This window comes from Zonotrichia leucophrys, chromosome 2 (assembly GCF_028769735.1).
Source record: "Zonotrichia leucophrys gambelii isolate GWCS_2022_RI chromosome 2, RI_Zleu_2.0, whole genome shotgun sequence".
Taxonomy (NCBI): domain Eukaryota; kingdom Metazoa; phylum Chordata; class Aves; order Passeriformes; family Passerellidae; genus Zonotrichia; species Zonotrichia leucophrys.
Genome location: NC_088171.1, coordinates 28,435,653 through 28,448,932, shown reverse-complemented (window position 1 = coordinate 28,448,932; position 13,280 = coordinate 28,435,653). Strand labels below are relative to the sequence as shown.

General features: G+C 38.4%; 1 protein-coding gene across 1 annotated transcript in view; it reads left to right on the top strand.

Annotated features, from left to right (window-relative positions):
* Nucleotides 1–12,286: 12,286 nt before the first annotated feature.
* The window catches only part of THSD7A (thrombospondin type 1 domain containing 7A), a 264,860-nt gene continuing 263,866 nt past the window's right edge, over nt 12,287–13,280 (top strand). The window contains exon 1 of the mRNA XM_064704399.1: nt 12,287–12,364. The gene's annotated coding sequence lies outside the window, so the exon portion shown is untranslated. The remainder of the gene's footprint in view (nt 12,365–13,280) is intronic.

Sequence of the window (13,280 nt, the reverse complement as noted above, 5' to 3'; positions counted from 1 at the left end):
TATAGATGGAAATTTAAACAAGAAGAACATCTCAGTGGTTATCACTAGGTGAGTTTCTTAAAAGACAAATTTAAATATATTGTAATGTGTTTCCTTTAGAGTTTTATTGAAGTTATTAATGTGTTCTTAAAAGATGAATTGAAAGATGAAGTAGATTGTGTAGATTATAATTTCAGCTTTGGAGATGGGAAATCTCATTTAATTTTAGTATTCAACAGAAATTTAAATATCAGGCTATTTATTTTTTGAGTCATCTTAAGTGTTTGCAATATGTAAGATAATCTTTACTTTTGAAGTACAAATGATAGGTATGTCAGTTATTTGGGGGTTAATATTTGTATATCTATTCTTTATAAGCATAGCTGAGTTTATTCTGTTTTTATTGAACTTTATATCCTTCATGCCTTATAGCTCTGTCTCATAAAGTCCTCTGTCATCTATTCCCAGATAAATATTACCCTGTGTACCATTACACATTTTATGATTTTTTTCTGCATGAAACAGTGATTCTTGATGTATTTCTGCTTTCATTTCATGCTATCTAAGCCTCTATAATTCAACTGCCTACTTTAATCACAGTGTTACCATGAGAGGATAAATTTTCCGTGGTTTATTTAAACTACATTTTAATTTTGCTCTTGTTACTCTCAGGAGGTCTGGAAGGCAACAACTGACACTGGAAGGAAAGGTGATTAACCACAGGCAAATTTTCACAGCAACAAAAAGATTTTTTTTTGTTTTTTTCTGGTTTACCACCAATGTCTCAGAATAACCACAATGGCATTAGCCATTGTAGGAATTCCAATTCCTACACATGTAGACTACAGTAGCACATGTCTACAATATTTTTAACACAGATTTGACTTCAAAAGGAGGAACCAGTTGTAGGGGAACTGAAGGCATGGTCATAAATGATTTAAATGTTGCCTAACAGCAGGGTTAGAGTTCCAAAAAAAACACATAGTGCTGACTTTTCCTGACTTTCAGGGAATAAAGTATCTAAATAGACTGTCTTTTGAGCAGTATATTGCATGATGTAATGCCCATAGCAGGGCAGATAAGGACATATTCTTCCCATGTTGAGAAACAATAAGGGAGGGCTGTTCAGAAAACTGTGGGTTGTTTTTTTTTTTTCCTGCAGAAAAAGTGAATGTGAATGCTTCAAATAGTAATTTAAAGCATGTAGTAGCCATGTCCCATAAACCTCATAGCTTGAGTTGAGTGCTGTCCTTTGCAGCGACACTAAATTACAGATTTCAATGTTTTAACTAGGGGTTTTTGGACTGGTTTTAGAAAAGAACCTATCTGCAGAATTTTTTTGCTTTTTTCATTTTTTTTAACAAGCAAACCTTATTCCTGATGAAACCAGCAGAGTAGGACAGAATTATGAGAATCCCCACGTAGAAATAACACATAACTGTCTTATGGGCAATTAGAGGAAATGACTACAAATTTCAGGGACACTCAGTGAGATTCTTAAGACTAGTGAGTTGGATTTTCATATTTATTAGTTTGGGCATTGAAATGTTATATCAAACCACTTTTTTTCCCCCTTGTACATTAATGGGCTCTCAAAGTTTTACACCAGCACCAATTCTCAACTTGCAGTTTGTTGGGTAAACTATAATTTTGTGTAGCTACAAAATGGTTGAGCTGAATAGCAGCTGGAGGTAAAGTTCAGAAAGCCAGATGAAGGTTGCTGCACTGGCATACTGTCCATGATGTGGTCACCATTAAGATTCCAGCACTTAAGAGCACACTCTTAAAATTTGCAAAAATCAACTGGCCAAGCCTGGCAATGAAAACAGAGGATGAAGTAACTGAAACTAGTTGCTAAGCTATGAAAAGGCTTTTACTAACAGGTGTATATGAATGGAGGGCATAAATAGCAGCACCTTTGATATATTAAAGCTACTAATTTCATTATTGGCTCTTAGCAGATGCAATGCAGACTATCTTCATAAAAAATATGTTTGCTTGCGGCTAAAAGGTGACTTTCTAGTGAAAATGACTGCTTGGCACTTTCTATTGTTTACATCCCCCAAAGGACTGTTTCTTAAGTACAATAGATTCCCTTTGGTTTTGTTTTGAAGGGACACAGAATAGCCTTTTAAACTAGGAATCTTGAGTGCTTAGTTTGTAGATGTTTTTATTTTTTAAGCAAACACACCACATAGAATTAAATCAAAGTATGTCTTCAGTTATATATATATATATGTACTTTAAAAGCTGTTATTTTAAGCAGCATCATTGAAGGATGGCTATTTGGGAAATTGCTTCAGGCAACTTCTAGTTCTGCAAATCAGAAAGTAAAGGCAGAATTAAGGTTCACAAAAAAAAAAAAAGGTAGTTTTAGAAACTCAGAAAGTTCCTCAAGATGTAATGTTATCAGCTGATTTATTTTTCATAGTTTTCACAGGTGAACCAAAGGTAATTAGCAAATTCATCTCTGTAGAACACAGAATTAGAGTTGATCAGGTTTGTATTAGTTAAATTAGTGAATCCTACTACTGCCTAAAGTTATGGGAAACTCTACTTCTGTTTCATGCTAATTAACATAGCATCTGTCCCCTCACCTCTCTTGATAAATAAAATTTACTTTAACCAACAATTGGTTCCAGAGAGTCCATACTGTGTCCATCATACCTTTTAAATGATGAAATATAATAGATGCTTCCCACTTCTTCTGGGAGGGGAAAATAATAAAATTATTACAATGATGTAAGGAACTCAGTCATTAAAAAGGCTTAAGAGAACATAAAGTAGAAAGAGGTTTTGAGAACTCTAGAATCCCATATAACTTCTTCAAAGCTAAGTATACTTTCTAATTGCAATTATATCTATTAGAGAGGCCAAACAGCTGTGTTATACCAGGATCCATTTTTCTCTCTCTTGTTTGTTTGTTTTGTTTTGGAGGGGTTTTTTCTTTGGTTGGTTTTATAACTTTGGTTGTTTGGTTTTGGTTTTTGTTTTGTTTGGGGTTTTTTGTTTCCTTGGGAAGGGGAGTTGGGGTGTGTTGGGTTGTTTTCTTTTTTTTTTTAAGGGGAAGATTTTGCTGGCATCCGTGTCCATCACACATAATGGTTTGCTTGGCAAGATGAATGCCATCACTAAAATCATCCTTCACTGCCTTCTTCTTCCCCCATATGCTGAGAATGATGCCATATGGTGAGAAATGTCCCTTGGGTCACTTGGGGTCAGCTGTCCCAGCTGTGCCCCCTCCCAGCTCCTTGCTGCTGGGTGAGGAGCAGAAAAGGCTTTGGCTCAGTGTAAGCACTGCTCAGCAATAACTAGAACATCCCTGAATTACCAACACTTTGCAACACAAACCCAAAATAGAGCCCCATGTTAGATATTATGAAAAAAAAATCTCTACTCCAACCAAAACCTGCATAATTCCCTTCCTACCTTTTCTCTGCAAAAGGACAGTAACCTGAAACCTGAGAGATCAAAGGGAGTCACCTATGAAAGGGACTGACATTTTGCAAGCTGGTTAATCTTGCAAATTGGTTAATTGTATATGCAGGCAGGTATTCACTAATTGGATGCTCAATTATCCATTTTTCTCAAATAATGGACAATTGTGTATATGAAATTAAAGGTTCTATGGACAGCTAACTCTTTCCCAGTAATGAGATTAAGCAGAGACCATCCTAAAAGACATCATCAACATTTCAAGGCTTCAGAGAAGTCAAGGGGGGATGAAATTCTCTTATGAATAAGCACCGTGTAGTGTTGCCTAACAATTAAAGTATATATGTGGTAATATTAATATCAGAAAGCAGCAGAACCCAATATAAATGATAATTAGGAGAAATGACAGCTCTGCAAAAAGGAGCGATAGCATCATTAGTGCCACTAGGGGCTTTGTGCAGCTATGGAGCAGGGAAGGGGGTGGGGAACAACAACAGCTTTTGATCAGGCCAGATAGTTCTCTGGAATTTCAAACCATTGCCTAGACAGATTGCAATAATTTTCTCATTTTCAGAAGGGTTTACATATGGCTTTTCAATGTGTTTTCAGTCAGACATTATAAGGGCTTTTTGAAAGTAGGACTTGAACTTGATTCCTGAGCTTTTCTTTTGCCTTCTCTCCACATTGCATTAGGATAGTTACCCTACAGCTACAAAGGGATAGCCCTGGAAGGCTTTTAAAAATAAATTCAACCTAAAATGTAATGAGCTATGCTTTGTGGACTAGAAGATAGGATTACAGGGATCCCATTTAATGTTTCTCTATTCTTGTCACCTGAGGATTTTGTCTGCCTTATGGGGTTGATGTGACTTTTATTTACATTCATAAAAAACTTCCTAAGCTCTGAGGTAAATCTAAGAAGGGAAAAATAAGAATAAACAACATATAAAGTTGAATATTGTTTTACTTTCTAGCCAATACCATGCACATAACTTTAAACTACATCAAAGGTGAATAAAAGTTTTATTTTATTTAGAATATGTAGTGGCCAATAGTGCTTTCATTTAATAAAAATAATTAGAAGTAGTAATTATATCATTTTCTGAGTACCTCAGAGCCTATAAAGATGCTTCTGATTGGGTTTATCAGTCTTGTCAGTAGGTGATGTGCATCCACAAAACAAAAGCCTGTAACTCAAGTCCTAAGTCCCAGAAGCTCCCAGGTACTGAAAAATTTACTGCTTTGATTCTATTTCCCTTCCCTCATCCTCCCCTCTCCTTTCCACTGTGTTTTTCCTGTGTGGGTGATTATTGGTCAGTTTTGGGTAGGTTAGAAGCTGTGGAGAAAGCAAGGCTTGTCCCAAGTCCTGTCCAACCCAGGAGTCTTGCAACTTTTTGAGTTCAGGATGAGAGCCTGTTTATTATTTACTTATGTTTTATAAATCCTTTTTTGATACTTTATTTTAGATAATGCTACTGATTTCAACTGTAGTGCTTGTGAACAGAATTTTGTGTAGGATAAGGCAGATGAGTTATTCCTGCCTTTTCTCTTAGCTACACCTATCCTTTCTTTACATGCTGTGAGCTTATTGCCTCATTTAAAAACAAACCAGCCCAACTCTGATCTGAATAAAATCTGAAAATAAACCCAAAAACCAGAAAAAAAACAAACAAACAAAAAACCACCAGCACCAAAATATTTCTATAGTCAGGAAAGGAAAATTCCCTAAGGTTTCAGAAGACCCAGTCATAAGAATAGACATGCACAGTTATTTTCCCCAAGGGATTTTAGAGTATACAAACAGAGCTCTGCAACCATTTCTGCTGGGCAATTTTTATTATGATATATCTTCTTCTGGTAATGCCTCTGTTTAAAGCATGACAGCACTCTGTGTGACACTAAAATGTCATTGAATACTACAGCACAAAATGTTTTTATATTCTTTATTGTCTAAAAAATGTGCTAAATACACCATATTCACATTTCCAAAATAATCCTTTATGGACCACTCTATACCATGACAGTTAATGCTGTATCAGTGATGAAGTCACCTTAGACAATGAGACTTATTTTCTGAGGTATTGGAATAAAGCTCTATAGAAAAATTCCAAAATTAGTATTTGTGTATGGTATGCAATATTGCAGTCTACTAGAAAATTGTCATATTTTGAAAATAAAAGCATTATCACAGTAAAATGAATAATAAAGTGCAAATGGAAAACATTTTGACAGATACACCATTTCTTGATTGTGTCTCTTAGAATAATGAGCCATTTTTCTGAGCCAAAATCACAGTGAGGTGTGGCCTGCATTTGGCCATTCCTGGGCAACCCAACACAGGAGAGAAGTTTTATATGAAGTTTAAAATTTAAAAATATGTTTTTTATATTGTAGTGTGTTAAAAAATAACCACTTCTAGTGGCCATGATCATTTAATATGTCTTAGTGACAGGATGACTTGGGTAGGTTAGAAGCTTGGCTTGTCCCAAGCCCCATCCAATCTGCTTTTAACCCATTACCATAAATGTTTATGTTGCCAGACCAAATGCAATAATTTTTTATGTAAAGCATGCCAGTTATACAGCATCTGCATAGGCATCAGGTATTTCCTCCACTTGAAAAAAATCATATTTATGGCTAAAATTTGAAAGAAATGAAAGCCTACATGAACTTTTCTCACCGCATCTACTCCCAGGACCAAACAGATCTTACTCCATATAGCTCTAATAAGTGCATTCCTTTGAAAGAAAAGTGGTTTATAGGAAGGGCTCACTGAGTGATGTTACATTTCTTCTTATTGATGAACTAGTGATTTTTTTCCAGGATGCTGTTGGGGATACATTTTTAGCTCTTTACAGGCAATTTTGGGAAAATTTTACCCTAGTGTACTTCAATGAGAGTGGATTTTTACAGTTCTAGACTTAGAAATGAATTGTGTCCTTTCTGCCTTTGATATGGGGCCCTTTGTAGTAGATTCAAGCCTTGTTCATTCTGTCAAAATTTCAGTAATGCTGTATGTCTTGAAATAGGATTATCCACATCTTTCCTAAGGGATGATGAGAGTAATGAGCAATTAGTTCACAGAGGGCCAGCTTTTCATGCAAATTTCTTCCTTCCATGTAAATTCTGCTTTCGTTAACAAAAATTGACCTTTATTTTTCAAATTGCCAGCTCCCTGGAGTTCCTCTAGTCTCCAAACTATACTGAAAAAAATGAGCAAAGAAAAGGGAATGTTTCAGTAAATTATCCTCTGTCATTTTAATGCCAGTGTAAACACTTAACTGGCAAAAAATTTCACTATTTAGTAGATAACTAATGTTAAGAAGGTTCGTTATTATTATTAAATAAAGGTGATATACAGCTGCTGTTTTATACAGGCATTACAAATGTAGTAAAGCTGTGCAATAAAGGTTCTTGTCAGGTTTTATAATGCTGAAGTTGATATGCTTTTATTTGGTATATATTGAATGTACAGTGAATGATAGAGCTTCAGATTTCCAGGTAAGTAATTGTGAAAGAAGAGCAGGAAGTCCAGTGCAGAGTGTGTTCCTGGAGTGTGAATCCAGGAGCAGAATGTTCTCCTCACACTTCTTATACCTTCAGCATAAAGCAAGGGAGAAGTGAGTTAAAATACCAACATTAACTTGAGATGAAACCATCTATTTTCTTCCCCTTGTGGAATGACGATCAGGGATATATTACCATTGGATACATTGAAATCTTCATTAAATTATTAACATTTTACTAACAGTAGAGGTAGGGTAGACTTTGAGCTGTCCCATCTCATGGCTGACAACCTGACATTTCTACATCTCCAGCTGTGTGCCCTCCTGTCCTGTTCATAGGAATGTACTCAAAATACATTGCTGGGAGAGACAGTATGATAATAAGATTTCCTTCAAGAGACCAAATGTGCTTATTGGCATGGCAAGCACAGAGGATCACAGATACAAATTGAAGTGGATGCTCCTAACTTTATTTCCTCTTTCAATTTCTTAAAGTGTCAATGTTGGAATGGTTCTATTAACTTCATTGATATGAATAGAATTTTCACTGCTTGTTGCATAAAGCTTTTAGCAGCAAGGCTTGCAGGCCTTATGCAAAATAAATTTGTGTCAGAAGGTAAATCCCCATGGGGACTAAAAAAATTAAATATTATCTCTTTCTGTTCTGAAACATTTTCTTCCTACACTTAAATAAATGTTCTCAGATCCCAGCAGCCCCTTTGTGCACCCCATTGCTGTTCTGCCCTTTCATATTGCTTGGCAGTCTGATTTCAGCATCTTCATTCTCACTTTCCTGCCTGGTGTCTCCAGCCTTTCCTCCTGTCCCTACAAAGTTTTCCATATTTCTAACTCTTGATAGCGGTAAATATTTATTGCTCTGATCATAATTTCTGGAGTTAGTGGTAGATATAAAATATCATTATATCTTTCTTAATAGCTGATTGAAATATCAGTTCTCCTAAGGCAAGCCTTATGGCAGGGCAGGACTTTCCTCAGTGACTGATTTATATCCCAGTACTTTTAAGTGTTCAGTTTTCAGGGAATACACAGAAAATTGGATTTGAACAGAAATGTCAAAAATCTGTTTTAATTCAAATATATTTTATATAATTATTTCTAGTAGATAAATGTGCTGCTAACCATTCAAATGGCATCCTAGGAAAAGGAAGTTCTCCGGCAGAAGCCTTTTTAAAGATGCTAATTCGTTAGAAAAACTAAGAGATGGAAGGTTTCCCAATTTGTATATTTCAGATATGACAAGAGACATTTTTGTTTCTGAGGCAAAACCAGAGGCATCTATAAATAGATAGAAAAATAAGCATTATTTCAAGTTTCTTCTGTTTCAGGACATGTGGCCAAAATACCAAGGGAAGGCCTTCAAACTGCCCTATCACTTAAATTTGTAAGGAGCAGTCTGTGAATAAAAAAAGAAATTACCAGATAATTGATTTTATGTTAGCGATAATGTTTCACATAGAGGAAGGAAAAATACATTTATTCAGTAATAATTTATTTGTGATTTCAAAATAAAGCTAGGAGACAGTGGTTTGGAAAAGAGCAGATAAGTCTGAGCTGCACGTTATGCATGGACAATGTAAATCTGTCTGTGCTTCATCAGTTTTGCCTTAAATCTTCTCTGTAATCAGGGGTGTAGTTGTGTGTGCTGTCTGCATCCACATGGTGCTAGAAAATTAAAGCTTTCTAGAGTGAACAGGAATGCTAGTTCGGGTCTGCTATGCTGGTAATTTCTGGAGTAGACTTCTGCTCACTGGAATAACTAATGTCACATAAAGCATAGGATGTGTAAAATAGTGACAACTCAGTCAATTCATCACAGCTTTGCTGAACAGAGGGAAGAGCTTCCTTGCTGCTCTCCAATTTGTTGGATGGTTCAGTTCCTTGACTATGAACATGTATTTTCAGTTGTCAAGTCTCTTAGGGATAATTTTTTCACCATTTATTTTTTGCACGATCACAAAACTTTTGAAAGCTTTCAGAAGTTCTGAAGACATTTTTGAAGATATTTCTTTAAAGTCCCACAGAGCACTTCAGCCAACTTCTTTTCAGTTCTCATTCTTGGTTTGCTCTAAAGAGTCTGAAAAAACCCACACAAAACAAATTATGAGCACACCTTGCAAGGCTGATATATTTGTTTAGAATGTGATGGTGGTTCTGCATCCTATCATAATACTAAATTTCAGGTATAGCTGCAGCTTGGTTCTAGTGTGAAATGAGGATTCTTTCAAACAACAATGTCTGTATCCATGAGATGCTTAAGATTATTTACCTTATATGTATTTTTTATAAGGTATATTTTTATAATGTATATGTGTACATAAAGACAAAGAGCACATAATTTATGCAGTGAAAAAATAGAGAATAAGTTAAAATACAGGTAGTGTTAAGGAGCATACTGGTAAACCTGTCAAATAGTTTAAGATGAATACAATGAGTAGAAATCCTAGTTTTCTCCTTTGCTGAGATGGAGGACAAACCAGAGCTTTTGTAAATGGAAGGGAAGAGTTTCAACCTAGGCTACCCTTTCTGCCTGTTGTTCCCCCTCTCAGCCTCTCTCTGTGCTACTGCCCCTGAGAGCTTCAATTCATGGCCTGTCTCAGAACAAGCCCCTGTGGCTGTGCACAGGCCACATGCACAAAAATATTATTAGTTTTCAAATATAGCTCAGAAACTTCATCTCAGGAAAAAGTCATTATGGCCAGAGCAAAATCCTAATATTTGGTATTAAAGATTTCTTTAGCTAAGGCTTGGGAAACTCAGTCTGCTCTGTAGGTAGTGCTGATACCCTTAAAGTTACCACATGACCAACTTGTATGGCCAAATGATAGAAATTGTTTTGACCTTTATCTTTGGCCTTTCAAATAGAAATAGGAACTTTAGAAGTAGGATGAAGTTTTACTTTGACCATGCTGATTTGTGTAGGATTTGTCATGAGTACACTATTTAGAAGAGGGATGAGTCATTTTGACTATCCATTTTTAATACTCTGAGAGATAAGGGGAAAAAAGTCCCAAAAATAAGACTTTTGCCTTATAATATTAAATTTGGTGTGATTTATTAAAAAAAGAAATAAAGAAAGAGTAGTGAATTCACGAAAGGTTAATAATATTTCTGAGAGGTCTGAAGAAAAGAAGGCTAAGGTGGAGATGGTCTGAAGAAAAGAAGGCTAAGGTGGAGGCTGTAATTGCCATTTTCAACTGCTGAGGGAGTCCTTACAGGGGACACAGAACCACACTCTGCTCAGGTGCCCTGAGAAAGGATGAGAGGCAACAGATCCCAGCTGCAGCAAGAGAGAAATTCTAATTTGGAAAAACAAAAGCACTCTCTACAATAAGCAATAGTCAGAATTGAACAATTTCCCCAGAGAAGTTGGAATCCCCATTCTGTGGGATTTTTGAAATTAGGCTGGACAAGGTGCTAAGGAAGCTGATCTAGCTTAGAAGTTGTACTGCCTTGAGGAGGGAGTTGAACCAGATCATCTCTTATCAACCTAAATTATATTGTTCAATTATATTGCTGATTGCAGATAGTGATATTTGTAAGTCATAGCAATGATGTTGTTCTCCACTTGAAGTGTTAGCTTTGCCCTTGTGATCTAAAAATTAAACAACTTAAAACTGATTTCCTCCTAGAGTTACAGCAAAGTTAGGAAAGGTAAAACTTGTGTGGAAGGATGTTTCTACATCACATACTGAAGCATTTTAAAGGTGATTCAAGGTCGAGTGCTCACAAAATCCAAATGCAGATTTTTAAAAAGAAGGCACATTTGCTATTTTGTACATCAGTTTTCCTAAATCTAATAAAAATCACAATAATTTTTTCTAAAATAAGCTTTTAATAATGGATATTAAACTGGTAAGCCTGGTGAATATTTAGTTTACATATAAGTAGTTACTATTTTAATATTTTTTGAACAACTATTGTAAATTCAGTGTTTTGAACAGTGATCCTGCTAATGTGATAGAACAGATGCTATTATTGGATTTATAGGGCAGGTTTCTGTGAAATTCTGAATGTTGCTGTAGATTGATCACATTATTGCAGGACATGCAATCAAGCTTACAATTACTCAGTCATAGGTATTGGGGCTAAGCTTATATTTAGACAAGCATTTGACATATCAATCAATACGATACCATGAAAGATTTACTGAAGCTGATCATACCATAACTCATTTTTGCTATGTGAAAAAAATAAAAAATTAGGGGACACAAATAGAAAAAGTTCTTCTCTCCACTTGGACTATTTAGATTCCACAGAATGTTTAATGTTCCTTTAGGAGTTATGAATAAAAGTTGCATCGATTCACTCCTTTTCTCAAAGTGCATGAAGAAAAAGAAAACCTAAATAAAAAATATTTTGCTGCAGTAATTACTGCAAATAAAGATAGATCTACTGGAGATGTCAAGACAAGCCTATTAACCAGCAACTTTTTCTGCTTAGTTAAGAAAGGGCATTAAAGCAGTGGTTTAGGTACTTGTTTGCCTGGCTTTGCTTCTCATCAACGTCCTGAAGGACACGAGGTGTGAAAAGTCTAGTTTCTTTTCTCAGCTTGAAGTTTCTGACATCCAGAAAGGAAAACCAAATATTTCCATTATTTAGAAAGAGAAACAGAACGATTGGAAAAGCTTTTCATGATATGAAGTGAATATTCATCTTTCTAAGATACACTCCAGGAAAATGCATGAGGTTTTGTCATTGGCTGTTTAATAATTCCAGACATTGATGATTTACGCCAGACCTGGAGAGCGCACTGTTTGCCTGCCATCTGTCCCAGCTAATCTCCAAATTCCATCTACAAACGTGGATGACTTACAACTTCCCTGATTAATGTCATCTATCATTTTCTTCATAACACAGAGCAATTAATCTCGGCTGGTCCCTGGGGTCCGCCGCAGTAATAGGTTTGTGGGGGGTAGAAACAACCCGCAGAAGTCTGTTTGGAAAGAACACCCTTTAATACCCTTTCCTCACATCCCACCTCACCTCCCTTTATTCTTCTTTCCTTTATTATTCCATTTTGTGTGTGTGTGCGGTTTTCCCCCGCTCTCGCTGCTGTCTGACACGCTGTCGGGGCTCCGGGAGCTCTCCGGCGGTGGCAGCGGGCGCGGTTCGCTCTCCCGCACCCGCGGGGCAGCGGGCAGGTGCCCGCACGGCCGGGCGGGGGAGGACACACGGGAGAAGGAGCGAGGGCGGCCGCAGCTGCATTGCGGATGGAGCCGCTGGCTCCCGGGGAGGGGCGGCCCCGTGATGCCGGGGGCGGGCGGAGGCCCGCGGAAGGCGGCGTGGGCGGCGCGGGGCACCGGGGGCGCGGAGCCTCCGCCCCGCCGCAGGAGGGAGGGAGGGAAGGAAGGAGGGAGAGAGAGAGGGAGAGAGGGAGGTGCCGCCACCGCGTCCAGGCTTGGGCAGCGCAGCGGCGAGGGGCGGTGAGTGCGCGGGCGGGCGCTCACGGCGGCGGGGAGATGCGGGGATGGGGCGGAGCTGCTTGCGGGCGGCCGCGGAGCCAGGTCTCACCTGCGTCCTCCCCTTCGCCCTGTCCCCGCCGCTCGGCTCGGTCACGGCGGACCCCGTGCCGCGTTCCGGCAGCGGTGCGGCTGCTCCCGGCGCGGAGTTGCGGAGGGGCCAGGCGGCGGCCGGGAAAACTGTTTGCTCAGGGTTCTTGCGGGTGTCACGCAGAGTTTTGCGCCCTCAGAGCCGCTGCTTGGCTGTGGATGCACCCTTGGTGGGGAGGCAAAGCAAAAAGGCGTGACGTGAAGCCCATGCCTATAAAAAGTAAAAAGGCCGTCGGAAAGGGTTTGCCCAGCGCCCCGTGAGCGAGCCTTTGGCCCGGGACTGAAGCTGTCAGGGTGCTTTGCGAAAGCCAATAATTGCTATTTTAAGGAAAAAACCTCTCGTTTGTCCGGTGAATTTGTGCGTGTTGTCGGAGCAGGGCTGTGATCGCGCCCTTTAAACACGCACAAGTGCCGCTCCGTGCCCGGGAGCGCTCAGCGCTGGCACTGACGCGCTCGGGCTGCGTTTGGTAACGGGACCGGCGGAGCTGAGGCTGCAGGAGCAGCCGAGACTCCTCTGTAAAGAGATCAGAGGGCATGGTCTTATATCGCGTACGGTTAGCTGACTTCTGGAACTCTCTTAACCAATAGGAATGTAAAGAACAAAGTATAATAAAAAAAGAAAATAACTCTTGTAGTAAAGGCTTTTGGCATAAAGGTAAATTCAAGTCACAGATGTTTCCTTTTAGTAATTCAGCCTAAGTGAAATGTAAATCTGTGTTATTATGGAAACTGAAAAAAAGTAGTTCTGGATTATGAGTGTGGCTTTCTATGTTGTATGAAATATTTTATG